General features: G+C 36.9%; 1 pseudogene; it reads right to left on the bottom strand.

The window, feature by feature from the left end:
* Nucleotides 1-10,263: 10,263 nt before the first annotated feature.
* Nucleotides 10,264-17,272, bottom strand: part of LOC120781845 — a 13,176-nt pseudogene continuing 6,167 nt past the window's right edge.

The following is a 17,272-nucleotide window of genomic DNA, read 5'->3' on the forward strand; positions in this document are numbered from 1 at the left end:
ATAGATGTAGATCTACAATCTTCCATGCCTTGTTCGCGTAGTAATCTTTTAATGTGCCCTTTTTGGCATATAGTTATTGCCCCAGTTTCACCATCTCTTTCGATCTCCATGCTTAAAAAATGTTGAACTTGGCCCTTGTCTACTACTTTCCTTTTCCGCAATCAAACGCTTAATATGCTGCATGTAACTGATATCGGAACAGGCAATTAACAGATCATCCACATATACTGCGATTATGTTAATCTGGTCTTTATGATGGTTAATGTATACACATGGCTGACTTTCACATTGCTTGAAGCCAATTTCTTTTAATATGGAATTTAATTTCATATTCCACTGCCGACCTGACTGTTTAAGTCCTTAAATAGCTTTCTTTAACTTTAAACAGTGGTTTGGGTAACGCTGGTCTACAAACATTTCTGGTTGATACATGAAAATTTCATCATTCAATTCGCTATTCAGATAAGCAGTAGAGACATCCATTTGGTGTAAATGTAATCCGTATTCTGCTGCAATAGCAAATATCAACCTAATGGTACTATAGCGAACAACAGGAGAGAATGTTTCTGTATAATTAACGCCATAAATTTGCGAACACCCTTTCGCTACCAGCCTAGCTTTAAAACGCTGAATATTGCCTTCTTTATCCCTCTTAATAGAGAATACCCATTTATTTCTCACAACCTTTTGCCCTTTGGGCAGTTCTATGAGCTCCCATGTTTTATTCTTGAGCATCGCATCATATTCGTCTTTCATCGCGTTAAACCACTGTTCTGAATGTTCACTAGATAACGCTTCATCGACTGTGTTTGGTATCTTAACTTCGTCTGTAGTCATTAAACTTAAATAATTGTATACCTTTCTTGGCCTACCACATTTTCCAGTACGAATAAACTTTGGCCTTCCTGGCAACCTTTTCGCTGCAACTAACTCTTCTTGTGCTGATTCAAAATAATCGTTACTTCATTCTGACTGTGAATCATCGGAACCTACTTCAACAGGGTCAACATTTTTATTTGACTGCGTATCATAAATCTCAACACTGATATCAATCGCTCTTGCATCAGCATTTGTAACAATACCCTCAATCAATGCTGTGTCTGAATGTTGCGTACGTTCTGCCCTTTCTATAAAGTATACATCTCTGCTTACAATTAGGCATTTTGATTTCCGATCATACAATCTGTATGCCTCCGCTGTATCTGCGTAGCCAACCATTGTATATTCCTTCCCCTTTGGTTTGAATTTATCATGTTGACGTTTATCAAGAGCCACCGCATATGACCCAAATACCCGTAAATGCGCCACTGTTGGTTTGCGACCATGCCATGCTTCGTATGGCGTCACCGTGCCGAACGCTTTAATTGGTGATCGGTTCCTTAAGTATGCTGCCGTATGCACTGCCTCGGCCCATAATGATTCTTCAACGCCAGCGTCGAGCATCATACATCTTGCCATTTCGATAAGCGTACGGTTTAGCCTCTCCGCTAACCCATTTTGTTAGGGGATCGTCAGCTGACGTAATATCCCATTTGATTTCGAAAACTCATCAAAAGCATTGTTGACAAACTCTTTTCCGTTGTCGCTTCTTAACACTTTCAATTTTTTGCCTGTTTGGCACTCTGCCATCGCCTTAAAGTCTTTGAATTTCTCAAACACCTCGTCTTTGTGTCGCAAAAAATAAACAAAAATGTAGCGAGTTTTGTCGTCGGTGAATGTCAAAAAATATCGCGCACCGCCGATAGACGTTTTGTTGATAGGGCCGCACACATCGGTATGTACCACTCCCAGCACTTCTGCTGCTGAATTTTGTGCACTTCGATACGGCCGTTGACTGCATTTGCTAGATATACACAAAGTACATTCCACATCTGCTGATAATTTTAGTTTTAAACCAAGCACCATGTTCTTGTTATTCAGCTCCCGTAGACTTTCAAAATTTAAGTGGCCTAAGCGCTTATGCCACTTTATCGCATCATCAATAGTTTTCCTCGAAAAATACAATTTGTTTTTATTTGTTTCAAGTAAATACAAATCACTGAATTTGCTAGCACTTAATATAATAGTCCCGTGCTTGTCCATAATTTTCGCTGTATTTTGCCTGAACTCCACAATGTAGCCGCTGCTTACTGCTTTTGAAACTGATATGAAGTTGCACTGCAAACCGGGTACGAAGAGAACATCAACAAGTGTGACGTCAAACTTCTTTGTTTTTAATCTAACAACCCCTTTGCCTGTTGCTATCATCTTATTGTCGCCCGCCAGCATGATTGATTCTTCACGTGTCTCAAACTTATCGAACATGTTGCGGTTGCAACATAAGTGTGACGAAGCAGAGAACTTAAAACATAGAGGAGGTGCAAATTGAATTCGTTATGATGTTCGATTGGACGGTTAACAAAGCTTATAAAACTGCGACACGGAATTTCACCGTTCTCGCTGCTATTTAGCAGAATTGAGCATGTGCAATGGCAGAAATATATGTAAAGCGTCTGAATTCATGCGAGAATGAATAAATACAAAATCGTAAAAATTAGATAAAAAATAATTTATTTTATTTTTTAATTTTTTAATTATTTCAAAAAAGTTATATTTATTTCGTCTATTACAAAGCGAAGATGTGTCAAATGAACTTCATTTCTAAAAAAAAATTAATGACCTTCATGAAATATGCATATTCGCATTATTTCGTTATCATTTCCATATTTGTACCAATAGAATTTCTATGGCATATACATATGTATGTACATATATTATTTCTTTGGCACATTTGTCTGTATGTTTACGAAAGCAAATGCGAGCCATATACATACATGTTAACATGGCATATGTTAACTTTGCCGAAACAATAAAATAATTCATCAGCAATATTACAAATGCAGGTAGAGCGGATATGGGACTCAAGTTACACAATGTTTCCCACAGCACTGCCCAGATGCACTGTCAGCACACGCGCCACCTAAATTCGCGAATTCGTGGAATTAATTATGTTTTGCCCGGTGCATTTAGCTAAGTTTTTAGATTAAGAACATTGTAAGATTCAGTTTTAAAATAAAGTTAGAACGAGAAGGTCGTGCAGACCAAAAAACGATTTTTTTTCTTTAAATAAGCTGGAAAATCGTTAAGTGGCGCCCAACGTGGGGCCTAGTAGTAAATCGTGAGTGAAGTGCAGGGAAAAGGACACGGTAAAGTCCTTACCGTGAACCTGGAAGGATTAATAAAAGTCAAGGAAACCGGCTCACCGCGGACTTCAGGTCCATAACGTCGTAACAAACGCCAGGACGAAGCAATATCAGCACTAGGCCCCAGAACCCGGTGACCAAAGTCACCATCCCAAGGAAAAAAGTGTGCAGGAAAGGGCCCCTCAGTAGAAAGCGAACAGGAGATGCTAGACATCAGCCGCCGCACCATTATTTTAAGTATTCTAATGTAAGTCATCTATTATAATTAAGATAAGTGAATTTAAAAAAAAAAAAAAAACAAAAATAGTGAATATTGAAAATGAATTAAAAAAGTGGAACTAAATAGAAATTAACAAGCTTTTGTTGAAAGTGGAAGAAAAAATATTTTTAGCAAAACTATCTCAAAAATTATTTGAATTGGAATTGTAAAACGAAAGTAACAAGTGAAATTTAAAGGAAGTAAATTAATTTAAAACAAAAAAAAAATATTTAAAATTGAAAAGGAACGTTTAATTGCGTATAATAAATTCTAGGGTCAGTTTTAAAAAAAAAAGAGAACTTAAACTTAAATATATACAACTAATTAGTTTTAGACATCCTAGTTTTAATATACATAAACACGTATATAACTAAACAAAGGCTTGTACAGCCAATAACTTACTAAAACCAAACCATATAATATAGCTTAATTCTGCGATTCCCAACACCAGGGACCCTCCAGAATAGAAAAGCCCTCCTTCCCAGAAGGAGTAATAAAAGCAATAATAATCCTATTCATAAATAAGGGCTCGTACAGCCGATAACTTAATTCAAATCAAATATAATATTTGCTTAATGCTGCGAATCCTACGGGACCCTCCAGGATAGAAAAGCCCTCCTTCCCAGAAGGAGTAACTAAAATAAATAAAAATAAAACAAATTAGATTCGTAAGATCAGTCAAAATTCAAGCCAAACTTTTAAACATATTTAAGAAATATGGCTAATCCTTCAAACCTCGTCCAACCACCCGTGCTCAGCACACTCCCTCCTCAACCAGCTCCTACCACCTCGAACACATTTAATATGGACCAACTGACGAATATAATAACGGGGGTTGTAACTAACATTTTTAAACAAGAAGGGCGAAACTTAGTTCATGCCGCCCTCAATCCAAATGCGAATTTCTCAGATTTTTCCGATATTTCAATTGATTCTAACTTCGCAAATAACGTTAGCGAATTAGATAAGATACCGGACGTAGTGAGATGTCTCCGGGAATTCTCGGGAAACCCAGGGAGTTCAACTCCTGGAAGAAGAGCGTAGATCGGATCCTCCAGATCTACGAACCACAAAGAGGAACCCCAAATATTATGGGATCCTCAATGTCATTCGCAATAAGATTGTAGGCAATGCTGACATTGCTTTGGAGTCATACAATACTCCGCTCGACTGGAAGGCCATCACCAGATGTCTGACGCTTCACTACGCAGATAAGCGCGATTTGGGTACACTGGAGTACCAAATGACTTCACTTGTGCAGGGTAACCTCACAATCCAGGAATTCTACCAGAGAGTGTACTCTCACCTTTCTCTGATCCTTAACAAATTAGGATGCATGGAAGCCGGCGCCGAAGCCGTACATTTGTTAACGCGCACATATAGGGATAAAGCCCTCGATACCTTCATTCGTGGGTTAAGAGGAGACTTACCCAGACTACTTGGCATGAAGGAGCCAGCGGATCTCCCCCAGGCTCTCCATTTATGTTTAAAACTAGAGAATCAGAACTACCGTTCACTCTACGCCTTAAACAGCAATACCCAAGCTAGAAAAGGCCAGGACATTCGTCCACCCCTTCCCCCAGAAGGATTAACAGCGAATTCTACCCAGAATTGGCATACATTCCCAATCCAACCATGCTTTATAGAACGCCACAACCGAAGTATCAATACCAGCAACAGCTAACCCCATATACGCAACAACCGAATAATCCACCACCGCGACCTTTACAAAAACCCTAACCGCGACCAGAACCGATGGATGTCGATCCATCGCAGCGTACCAGAAATATCAATTACATGAACAGACCACGTCCCGTTGACCCGACCAACAAAAGACCTCCGACTGGTAACCCGCCAGTACCAAACAAAATACAGCGGAATTACCACATAAATTCAGACCCCGTGCAAAGCCCAAATCAAGAGGAATATCCTCAGACGCCAACTGACCAACACACAGATAATGACGTTGACTATTATGATGAGAGAAGACAGGACGACAACTATATTGACACTACAGACTTACATTTTTTAGAATGAATCACTCTTCGCTGCCTTACTTCAAATGCAGGTTGAAGAGTGGAAATATAGTGAAATTTCTAATAGATACTGGATCAACGAAAAATTACATACAACCTTCTATCGTGCCCAATCCTATTAAAAATGAAACAAATTTCTTCGCCAAATCAATAGCAGGAGACATTGAAATAAAGGAACACACTTTTATAAATCTTTTTAACGCAGACACCAAATTGAAATTTTACCTTCTTCCATCATTGCGCTCGTTTCATGGTATCCTTGGAAATGACAGTCTTAAAGATCTCGAAGCTGTTATTCATGTCAAAGGAAATTTCATGGTAATAAAAGGTAATACTACAGTAAAGATCAATCAGCTTGTATCAAAGTCAGTAAACGCAATTAATATCGAAAAGGATCACATGACACAAAATCAACAGACCAAAATCAATAACTTAGTGGAAAAATTTTCACAACTCTTTGCAGAACCTAACGATAGACTCACTTATACTACAAAAGTCATAGGCGAAATTAGAACAAATAAGGACACCCCAGTATATACAAGATATTATCCCTATCCAATGGCGTTAAAAAGCGAAGTAGAATCTCAAATTAAGAAAATGTTAGATGATGGTATTATTCGGCCATCAAGGTCACCGTATAACTCACCCGTTTGGGTTGTAGCAAAAAAACCCGACTCCCAAGGCAATAAACAGTATAGAATCGTAATCGATTACCGCAAGCTTAACGCAATTACTGTAGCAGATCGCTACCCAATACCCCAAATTAACGAAGTACTGTCTCAACTTGGACACAATAAATACTTTTCCGTGTTAGATTTAAAAAGCGGATTTCACCAAATCCCACTCAAGCAATCCGATAATGAGAAGACCGCCTTCTCAATAAATAATGGTAAATACGAATTTACGAGATTACCATTCGGACTCAAAAATGCCCCTTCAATATTCCAACGCGCTCTAGATGACATCCTTCGTCATCATATTGGCAAGATATGCTACGTGTATATTGACGACATAGTCGTATTCAGCAACTCGAACAGGAGCACGCCCTCCATCTGCAGCAAATTTTTAAAACGCTTGAAGAAGCCAACATGAAGATACAGTTGGACAAATGCCATTTTTAAGGACTCAGTCGAATTCTTAGGTTTTATTATCTCATCAAAGGGAATAACAAAAAACCCTGCAAAGGTGGAAGCGATAGCTAAGATACCTTACCCCGAAACCATCAAGCAACTCCGCTCATTTTTAGGTCTTTCCGGCTATTACCGCCGCTTTATAAAGGACTACGCCAAGTTGGCCAAACCTTTAACGTTACTCTTAAGAGGGAAGAGGGACGTATATCCAAAAACAAATCCGCTAAAATAAATATTGAATTGGATGATGAAGCAAAAGATGCCTTCAACAAAAAAAAAAATCCCTTATGTCCGATGATGTTGTACTCTCATACCCTGACTTCAGTAAGGAATTCCATTTGACTACCGATGCTTCAAATTATGCCATCGGTGCAGTCCTTTCACAGGATAAAAAACCTGTTGCCTTCATTTCCAGAACTCTCAATAAAACAGTAGAATCATACGCTACAAATGAAAAGGAATTTCTGGCCATAATATGGGCCTTAAACAATTTTAGAAACTACCTTTATGGCTCAGCCAAAGTGAAGATATTTACAGATCATCAGCCTTTAACGCAGGCACTTAGTAACAAAAACAATAATGCGAAGATGAAACGCTGGAAATCCATTCTAGAGGCATATAATCATGAACTCCACTACAAACCAGGTACAACTAATGTTGTCGCCGACGCTCTATCAAGAATGCCTCCACCCGAACCAATAAACTCCTTATCCATAACCCAACACAGCGACGAGAGTTCTTCTGACAATTTAATTTCTCATGTAGAAACTCCTATAAACGTTTTTAAAAACCAACTATTTTTAAACATAGGTACGACTTCAACCTATCAGTTTAAAATAGTATTCCCTACGTACCACAGACACATTTTAGAAGAACCAGGATACGATTCAGAAATACTAATAAACCGCCTCAAAAGATACCTTAATCCCTCTGTAGTTAACTGTATAAAAACAGATGAACGCATCATGGGGAAAATTCAAGAAATATACCCAATACACTTTAGCAATTACAAAATCCGATTCACACAGCTCCAAGTTCAGGACGTGACAAACGAACAAGAACAGGAAGAAATCATAATCAAAACCCATAAAAGAGCACATAGAAACGGTCGAGAAAATAAAATTCAAATCCTCGAAAATTTCTACTTCCCATCAATGACGAAAAAAATAAATAGCATAATTCAACAGTGTTCCGTATGTAAAGAAAATAAGTACGATCGTCATCCTAGCAAACCAGAATTAGGTGAAACGCCTATACCCCAGTATCCAGGACAAATTTTACATATCGATATTTACATAACAAGCAAAAATATAGTCCTAACAGCAATAGACAAATTTTCGAAATATGCGCAAACCAAAATACTGAAATCGAGAGCAATAGAGCATGTTAAAGAACCTCTTCGTGAACTACTCTTTCAATTTGGCATACCTGAATCGGTCGTATTTGACAATGAAACATCCTCAACTCAGCAACTATAAAATTTTTATTGGAAGACACACTTAACATAAAAATTTTTAAAACACCGCCTTATGCAAGTTCCGTTAATGGTCAAGTAGAACGTTTTCACTCGACACTCACGGAAATAATGCGTTGTTTAAAAGCAGAACGAAATTTTAATTCATTCGCCGAACTTCTTGACAATTCCGTATACGAATACAATTATACAGTTCACTCAACCACGAAAAAGAAACCAATAGAGGTATTTTTCGGTAGAAGAGTCTCCACGGATCCAAATCAATTCGAAAAAGCAAGGGAAGAAAATATCTCGGAATTAAAAACAAGCAAGTAAAAGACCTTTCTTATCACAACAAAAACGACATCCCATAAAAATTTACCACCCAGGAGAAATTATTTATGTGAAAATAAACAAAAGATTAGGTACAAAAATCTCTCCAAAATTTAGAAAAGAAATAGTAAAGGAAGACAAAAATTCAACAATTTTAACAGAATCAGGAAAAATAGTCCATAAAAGTAATATTAAAAATCAAAATTAACCTCTCTCTTTCAGATGCCTTTTAATTTACGATGCCACTGCGACAACGGACATCTACGACTACTCGAACGCACAATTAGTTACAATAAATGACGGACTAGCAAAAATTCAGAACGGAGCCTTTAGACTAATACACGTAATAGACCTTAACAAATACGAACAATTTCTGACGGACATTGGTAAATTCATTTACTCGGACATACCTAAAGACACTATCCTATATCCTATCCTAGAGCACGAACTAACCAATCCCTCCAAATCTTAGAAACTATTAAACCGATTGAAAAAAGATCTAGAAGATCAATAAATATTTTGGGAACGGCTTGGAAATTAATCGCCGGATTCCCCGATCATGAAGATCTGGAAATAATATCCAGTAACCTAAATGAAATTAATAATAATAATAATAAACAAGTAATTATAAATTATATCTTTAACGAAAAATTAAATAACGTAACTAAAATAGTAAATAAACTTTTTAATAATATAAGAAAAGATTCGGATGTAGAAAATGATACAATTATTAATTTACAAAATAGAATAAGACTAATAAAAGAAGAATTGATTAACGTAAAATACGCCATACAATGGGCGAAAAAGATATATTGAATACATTATTGCTAAATAAAAAAGAAATTGAAATTGCTTTAGAAAAAGTAGAGAATGATGAAATTCCATTTAAAAATGCGGAAGAGGCATTAGAATTATCGAATACTAATATTGTTAGCAAAAATATGAAAATTTTTATCTGGTAAAAATACCACTAACTCTTAAGGAAAATTTCCAAAAATTATATTAAGACCTGTTCTTAAATCTGATAAATCTATTATTAATATTGAATATAATAAAATTTTAAAAGGAAAAAAAGAAATATATGGAATAAAAGAAAATTGCGATAGCTTTAAGAGAATTGAAATTTGTAAACAAAATCAAGTAATTAACATAAGTAATAATACCTGTATACCTAGAATAATCAGTAGTCATAATTCAACTTGCACCAAAAGTAACGGGCACCACATTCCACAAATTGAAGAAATAAAAACCGGAATTTTACTACTTAATGGCTTTCAAGGACACATAGATGCTGACGGAACGATCAAAAACTTGTCAGGAACGCAGCTCATCAATTTCCACAATTCAACGCTGAAAATCAATGGTCAAACTTATATTAACCTCGATTTAATTCCACTTCCCGCTATCCCAGCAGTCCTGCAACCCGCACCAATTGAGAAAAATAGAATTGAATTACTTTCACTAGAAGCTTTGAAAGAACTCCACATAAGTAACATTCGAAGAATAAATCTCCTGAAGGCAGCAACTATATCCAACGGCTCACTTTCGCTTGGAGCAGTTGCAGCTACCTCCATCGTCGCAATAATTTTTTGCAAATTTTGGAAGAAATCTCAAAATAAAATAATCATCTCATCCAATAGCGATGCTAATCAGATCCCGGCAACAAACCTCAGGATGAATCAAATCAAAGATTCCCAAATGATCAGCCAACATACATAAATTTCAACAACTTACCTTATTTTTGACAACGCTCGAGGACGAACGTTTTTAAGAGGGAAGTGTTAACATGGCATATGTTAACTTTGCCGAAACAATAAAATAATTCATCAGCAATATTACAAATGCAGGTAGAGCGGATATGGGACTCAAGTTACACAATGTTTCCCACAGCACTGCCCAGATGCACTGTCAGCACACGCGCCACCTAAATTCGCGAATTCGTGGAATTAATTATGTTTTGCCCGGTGCATTTAGCTAAGTTTTTAGATTAAGAACATTGTAAGATTCAGTTTTAAAATAAAGTTAGAACGAGAAGGTCGTGCAGACCAAAAAACGATTTTTTTTCTTTAAATAAGCTGGAAAATCGTTAAGTTACATATGTACATATGTACATTCATAATAACAAGTGTCGCACGCTTCTTTCGTATCTCCGCTGTCACGGTCAACCAATGGCCGAAACTTGCGTTTTGTCAAAGAGTCAAGTGCTGAACAAATTGAGCACGACAGACTGCAAGCGCCATCTGTCAAATACACACGTTCTTATGTAAACAGTTATGTAGTTGTGCAGCTGGCTCAATAACTGTGTCCCTAAGAACGTGTGTATTCTAATATATTCGTTTGCAGTCGGTCGCGCTCATTGTGTTCAGTACTTCAATATGTCGAAACACTGACGCGACGGTAAAGCGCCACAACATTGTGTTGTTGGTAGAAAATCCGAGCTGTGCCGAAAGAAACTAACAAACGATCGCCGATTGTTACCGCTTCCCTTGCTGCTCGAACAGCGTCGCCGGCAAGCTAGCGTAAATATGTATGCATATGTATGAGCGTGAATACATATCGACGCAGATTTTTGCGAGTCACGGAAAAATATTTTAGACAAATATTGTAAATCGACAACGGCTATGTTGCCACTTTTGTCACTTCTTTTTGTGAAGAATCATCAGAAAGTTGTTCAATTTATGATTTTTAGCTTTTGCCATCGTCGCGAAAAGACGCTTGTTGGCGAAGGCATGCTCGGGGAGATGTTACGGCGTCTGTTTTTATGAATGAAGCGAGGTCGCTTGTGGAATTTGCGCCTGCGTTTATGAATGAAATCGTTTTTGTTTTAAAATTTACTACATTTGAGCTTCGCCACTTCTGCTGCCATATTGGCTTGCCATGCTTATGCTATTTGGGCAATTGTTGTTTTTATAGAACAATGCTTCAATTTTTGTTGGTGACATATTCATATGTGTACGCATATGTATGTTTGTATGCTTGTGAATTATTTGTTTGGAAGTGTATACAAATACATATATGTATGTACATATACATAAGTATATATGAATGTATGAACATGCAGCTCAATGGGCGCACATGTAATATGTGTATTGATAAGTGATAAAATCATGATTTGAATTTCTGAATGCGCACATGCGTATACATGCAATCATATGGGCAGATAATAAGATTAATATGATAGACAATATATTTATATATACATATGTATATGCATTGTTGTGATAAATTCAATTTCTATTACTAAGAATAATACAAAAATACAAAATACAAAAATATTTATTAGTATAGTATATTATGTAAAAATCAAATTAAATTATTAAATATATGTACAAGTCTAAATTGACTGTAAATAGTACTATGCATGCATTCATATGTACAAAATTGTACTCATATCATAATTATTACATGCCAATATGTAAATGCCAACGGCAAAACGCAAAAGCATACATATTTGCATACATTGCGAAAGCAAAAATTGAACCATGAAAATATCACAATGCTGTTGTTGGGAGTATCATAAGGAGCATACATACATATTTATGTCTCTTCATGTTCTTGAGTATGTGAGAGAGCTGTATTTGTACACATTTTTCGCTGTTAAAAATGGAATATCAAAGAACTTATTTTTCTTCAATATTCCCTGATTGCGCATACAGGCAAAGGCATCATAAGCCGTACGTATTTATTTCTCTTCATATTCTATGTTGAATATGTGGAGAACTGTTAAAAATGTTAACATTTCACAGCGTGAATTCTGTATTTGTGTGGTGAGATTCCGTGTCGCAAATTTATCAAATGTTCGCTGTCGAACCTGCACCTTCTCTATGTTTTAAGTTCTCTGGACGGAGCGCCGCTGTCGACGCACCAAGCATCGCTATGTAAGAATCGGTCATTGCTTGCGACGAACAGACCATTTTTCTTTACATTTTGTTGCATAGAATGTTCTCGTTGTTTCTCTTTGCATTGTGCCGCGAAATGGCCTTTTTTCCAGAGAAATAGCATTTGATGTTCGATCGTGTGCTTTTGCCATTGCTTTTGCTATTTGAACTTGCTGTGTCATTTGACTTTGCGTTAACCAAACACCTTTTTTCAGCGTATGTGCTTTCTTGTGCAATGAACGCCTGCGCCCTACTTTCGGTATACATATATAGAATTGCTTATTTTTCTTCGTTCGCCTTCTTCTATCAGCTTGATTTTAACTGCATTAAGCGATGGTAGCGTATCACGCGATTCCAAAGCAACTACCAGATTTTCAAAGCTTTTTTGGAAGGCTTACCTGTAGCATAATAACAATCAATTCCTTTTTCAGGTCAACTTCAATTTCTTTTTAGCTTTTCTGCGAAAGTGTTGTAAACTTGCAAACATATTGCTGAATACACTCTTCATCAGCCATTCGAGTAGCAATTAGCTGCTTAAACAATGTCACTTTTCTTACCGGACCTTCTGGTATGTGCACCTCTTTTAATCGCTTCCATGCATCATTCGCTGTGTTGCAGGTTTTAATATGGCTTATTTGCATAGGTGTTATGCTAAGGATAATTGTGGCCTTTGCTTTTTCATCCTTTGCTTTCCAAAGTAACACGCTTTTCTCATCTGCACCCTCGACTGGACAAGCAGTCTCTCCGCACGTAACGGACCACAATTCTTGATGCACTAGAACACTTTGCAGCTGTAGACTCCACGAATCGTAATTAGATTCATCTAATTTCTCAATATTAAAAAATGACGCACTCATTTTACTCGGCTCCCAGGAATTTGCACCTGGGCCCATAACCTGTTGGAAGGTCGTACCTTGTGGAATATTCCCGGTGCAAATAAAACGGTTCTATAATATTGCTTTTCTATTAAAGTACAAAATGAAGTTTATTGGTTCAAAGTCAAAACGCAAGTGAAGTTAGAAAAAGTACATTCAAAGTAAAAATGAAAAACGAAGGGCTGCATGAATATGTGAGTTGACAGGGTTGCCTTCCAACAATAAGTACCCGATATATAAAAAAAATATTAAAAATTTTAATAAGCAAATAAAACTTATACCCGATATATAAAAAAATCTAAAAAATTGTTAATAGCAATAAATATAAATAAAGTATCATATTGTTAAAGCAATAAATAGTCGAAATTGTAAATCACAGTAATGGAGCACATTCAAGAAGCTATTACACACATAACAGGTGCTGTTAATGCACAAATAGAACCATCAAAAATATTGAGCAATAGGATAAATCAGTTAGAAAGTAGAATTGGTCCCCATAACGAAAGTTCTATTTCAAATAACCATATTCACTTAACTGAGTCAGACTTAATAGAAATTAGCAGATTACCTGACAGCGTGAAGAACCTCCCAACATTCGAAGGAGATCCGATCCAATTCATATCCTGGATCCACAACGGCCAATCTACTGTATTGAGCCATCCTACGACATATTAGGCAGAAAATTAAAGGCCCTGCAGATACGGCCTTAATCTCATACAACATATTCAATGATGATTGAGGAACAATCAAAAATTCTAGAACACGAACTAGGAACCTTATCCCAAAAACACTTCAGCGTAGAGCAATTCTACGCAAGAGTCAATCACCAACTATCGCTGATAATAAACAAAATAAAGAGTCATGATTATTCAAGAGAAACACATAATGTTCTACTGGAAACCTATAGGAATCGAGCCCTTGATATATTTATCAGAGGCCTAAACGGCGAATTGTCTAGAATGCTAGTCATTTAACGCCCCAGCAACCTACCCGAAGCATACGCTTCCTGCCTTGAAATTCAAAACATTAACTTAAGAAACTATTTAATATATACAAAAAATGGAAGTAGCTCTAATCAAATGCAAAAACATCAAAAACGTCAAGTAAATATAACCCATAAACTACGTGTACCATTTTTCGGAAGTATAGGTATTACAAATAATTTTGATTTCTTTACATTACCCAATTTAAAATCCTTTGATGGCATCATTGGCGATGGTACCCTCAAAGAATTGAGAGCAATCATAAATAGAAACAAGTAAGGAAGGGCTAAGTTCGGGTGTCTCCGAACATCTTATACTCTCTTCATTATCAGTCATTTACATATTTTTCAAATACCGTATTTGTGTAAAGTTTTATTCCGCTATCATCATTTGTTCCTAATGTATATATTATACGGAGAAGGCATCAGATGGAATTCAAAATAGCGTTATATTGGAAGAAGGCGCGGTTGTGAACCGATTTCACCCATATTTCGTACATGTCATCAGAGTGTTAAGAAAATATTACATACCGAATTTCATTGAAATCGGTGGAGTAGTTCCCGAGATATGGTTTTTGGTCCATAAGTGGGCGACGCCACGCCCATTTTCAATTTAAAAAAAAAAGCCAGGGTGCAGCTTCCTTCTGCCATTTCTTCCGTAAAATTTAGTGTTTCTGACGTTTTTTGTTAGTCGGTTAACGCAGTAGTGATTTTCAACATAACCTTTGTATGGGAGGTGGGCGCGGTTATTATCCGATTTCTTCCATTTTTGAACTGTATATGGAAATGTCTGAAGGAAACGACCCTATAGAATTTGGTTGACATAGCTATAGTTGTTTCCGAGATATGTACAAAAAACTTAGTAGGGGGCGGGGCCACGCCCATTTTTCCAACAAAATTACGTCCAAATATGCCCCTCCCTAATGCGATCCTTTGTGCCAAATTTCATTTTGGCTTAGTTATGACACTTTATAAGTGTTCGGTTTCCGCCATTTTGTGGGCGTGGCAGTAGGCCGATTTTGCCCATCTTCGAACTTAACCTTCTTATGGAGCCAAGAAATACCTGTACCAAGTTTCATCATGATATCTCAATTTTTACTCAAGTTACAGCTTGCACGGACGGACAGACGGACGGACGGACAGACAGACATCCGGATTTCAACTCTACTCGTCACTCTGATCACTTTAGTATATATAACCCTATATCTGACTCTTTTAGTTTTAGGACTTACAAACAACCGTTATGTGAAGAAAACTATAATACTCTCCTTAGCAACTTTGTTGCGAGAGTATAAAAATGACACAATAACCCTCAAGGATGTGGTACTGCCACTAAAACAAAATATCTCTAAGCAAATAAATAATATTCAAGAAAACCCCTATAAACATGAAGTTAAGGAAATGATAAATAAATATTCGGAACTTTTCGGACCAGTCTCCGACAGTGGGACAATCGACACAACTGTATTAGCAGAAATTAGAACAACAAGTGAAGAACCGATATATACAAAATCATATCCTTACCCAACCAACCTACGGGGCGAAGTAGAACAAGTAAGGAAGGGCTAAGTTCGGGTGTCACCGAACATTTTATACTCTCGCACGATAAAGTGATAATCGAGATTTCATTATCCGTCATTTACATATTTTTCAAATACCGTATTTGTGTAAAGTTTTATTCCGCTATCATCATTCGTTCCTAATGTATATACTCGTATTATACAGAGAAGGCATCAGATGGAATTCAAAATAGCGTTATATTGAAAAAGGCGTGATTCTTAACCGATTTCATCCATATTTTGTACATGTCATCAAGGTGTTAAGAAAATGTCACATACCGAATTTCATTGAAATCGGTCTAGTAGTTCCCGAGATATGGTTTTGGTCCATAAGTGGGCGAGGCCACGCCCATTTTCAATTTTAGAAAAAGCCTGGGTGCAGCTTCCTTCTGCCACTTCTTCCGTAAAATTTAGTGTTTCTGACGTTTTTGTTAGTCGGTTAACGCACTTTTAGTGATTTTCAACATAACCTTTGTATGGGAGGTGGGCGTGGTTATTATCCGATTTCTTCCATTTTTGAACTGTATATGGAAATACCTGAAGAAAACGACTCTGTAGAGTTTGGTTGACATAGCTATAATAGTTTCCGAGATATATACAAAAACTTAGTAGGGGGCGGGGCTACGCCCACTTTTCCAAAAAAATTACGTCCAAATATGTCCCTCCTTAATGCGATCCTTTGTGCCAAATTTCACTTTAATATCTTTATTTATGACTTAGTTATGACACTTTATAGGTTTTCGGTTTCCGCCATTTTGTGGACGTGACAGTGGGCCGATTTTGCCCATCTTCGAACTTAACCTTCTTATGGAGCCAAGGAATACGTGTACCAAGTTTCATCATGATATCTCAATTTTTACTCAAGTTACAGCTTGCACGGACGGACGGACAGACGGACGGACGGACGGGCAGACGGACGGACGGACGGGCAGACGGACGGACAGACAGACATCCGGATTTCGACTCTACTCGTCGCCCTGATCACTTTGGTATATATAACCCTATATCTGACTCTTTTAGTTTTAGGACTTACAAACAACCGTTATGTGAACAAAACTATAATACTCTCGTTAGCAACATTGTTGCGAGAGTATAAAAACAAGTAAAAGAACTTCTAAACAATGGTGTAATAAGGTCTTCAAAGAGTCCGTATAACTCCCCATTATGGATTGTTCCAAAAAAACTAGGTCCATCAGGAGAAAAAAAGTATAGAGTAGTTGTTGATTTTAAACGACTAAACTCAATAACTATACCTGATTCCTATCCAATACCTGATATAAACAACACTCTCGCTAGCTTAGGCGAATGTAAGTATTTTACTACACTCGACCTTACATCTGGATTCCACCAAATCAGGATGAAGGAAAAGGACATAGAAAATACAGCTTTTTCTACAGCCAATGGTAAATATGAATTTACTAGGTTGCCATTCGGTCTTAAAAATGCCCCTTCCATTTTTCAGAGATTGATCAATGATGTTCTCAAAACGCTTATAGGAAATGTTTAATTACTCATCAATATTTATTTTGTCGCCTTCAAATTAACCCCCCACCAGATATAATACGCATATGCCAACGATTTTTTT

This window comes from Bactrocera tryoni, unplaced genomic scaffold (genome assembly GCF_016617805.1).
Source record: "Bactrocera tryoni isolate S06 unplaced genomic scaffold, CSIRO_BtryS06_freeze2 scaffold_7, whole genome shotgun sequence".
NCBI lineage: Eukaryota > Metazoa > Arthropoda > Insecta > Diptera > Tephritidae > Bactrocera > Bactrocera tryoni.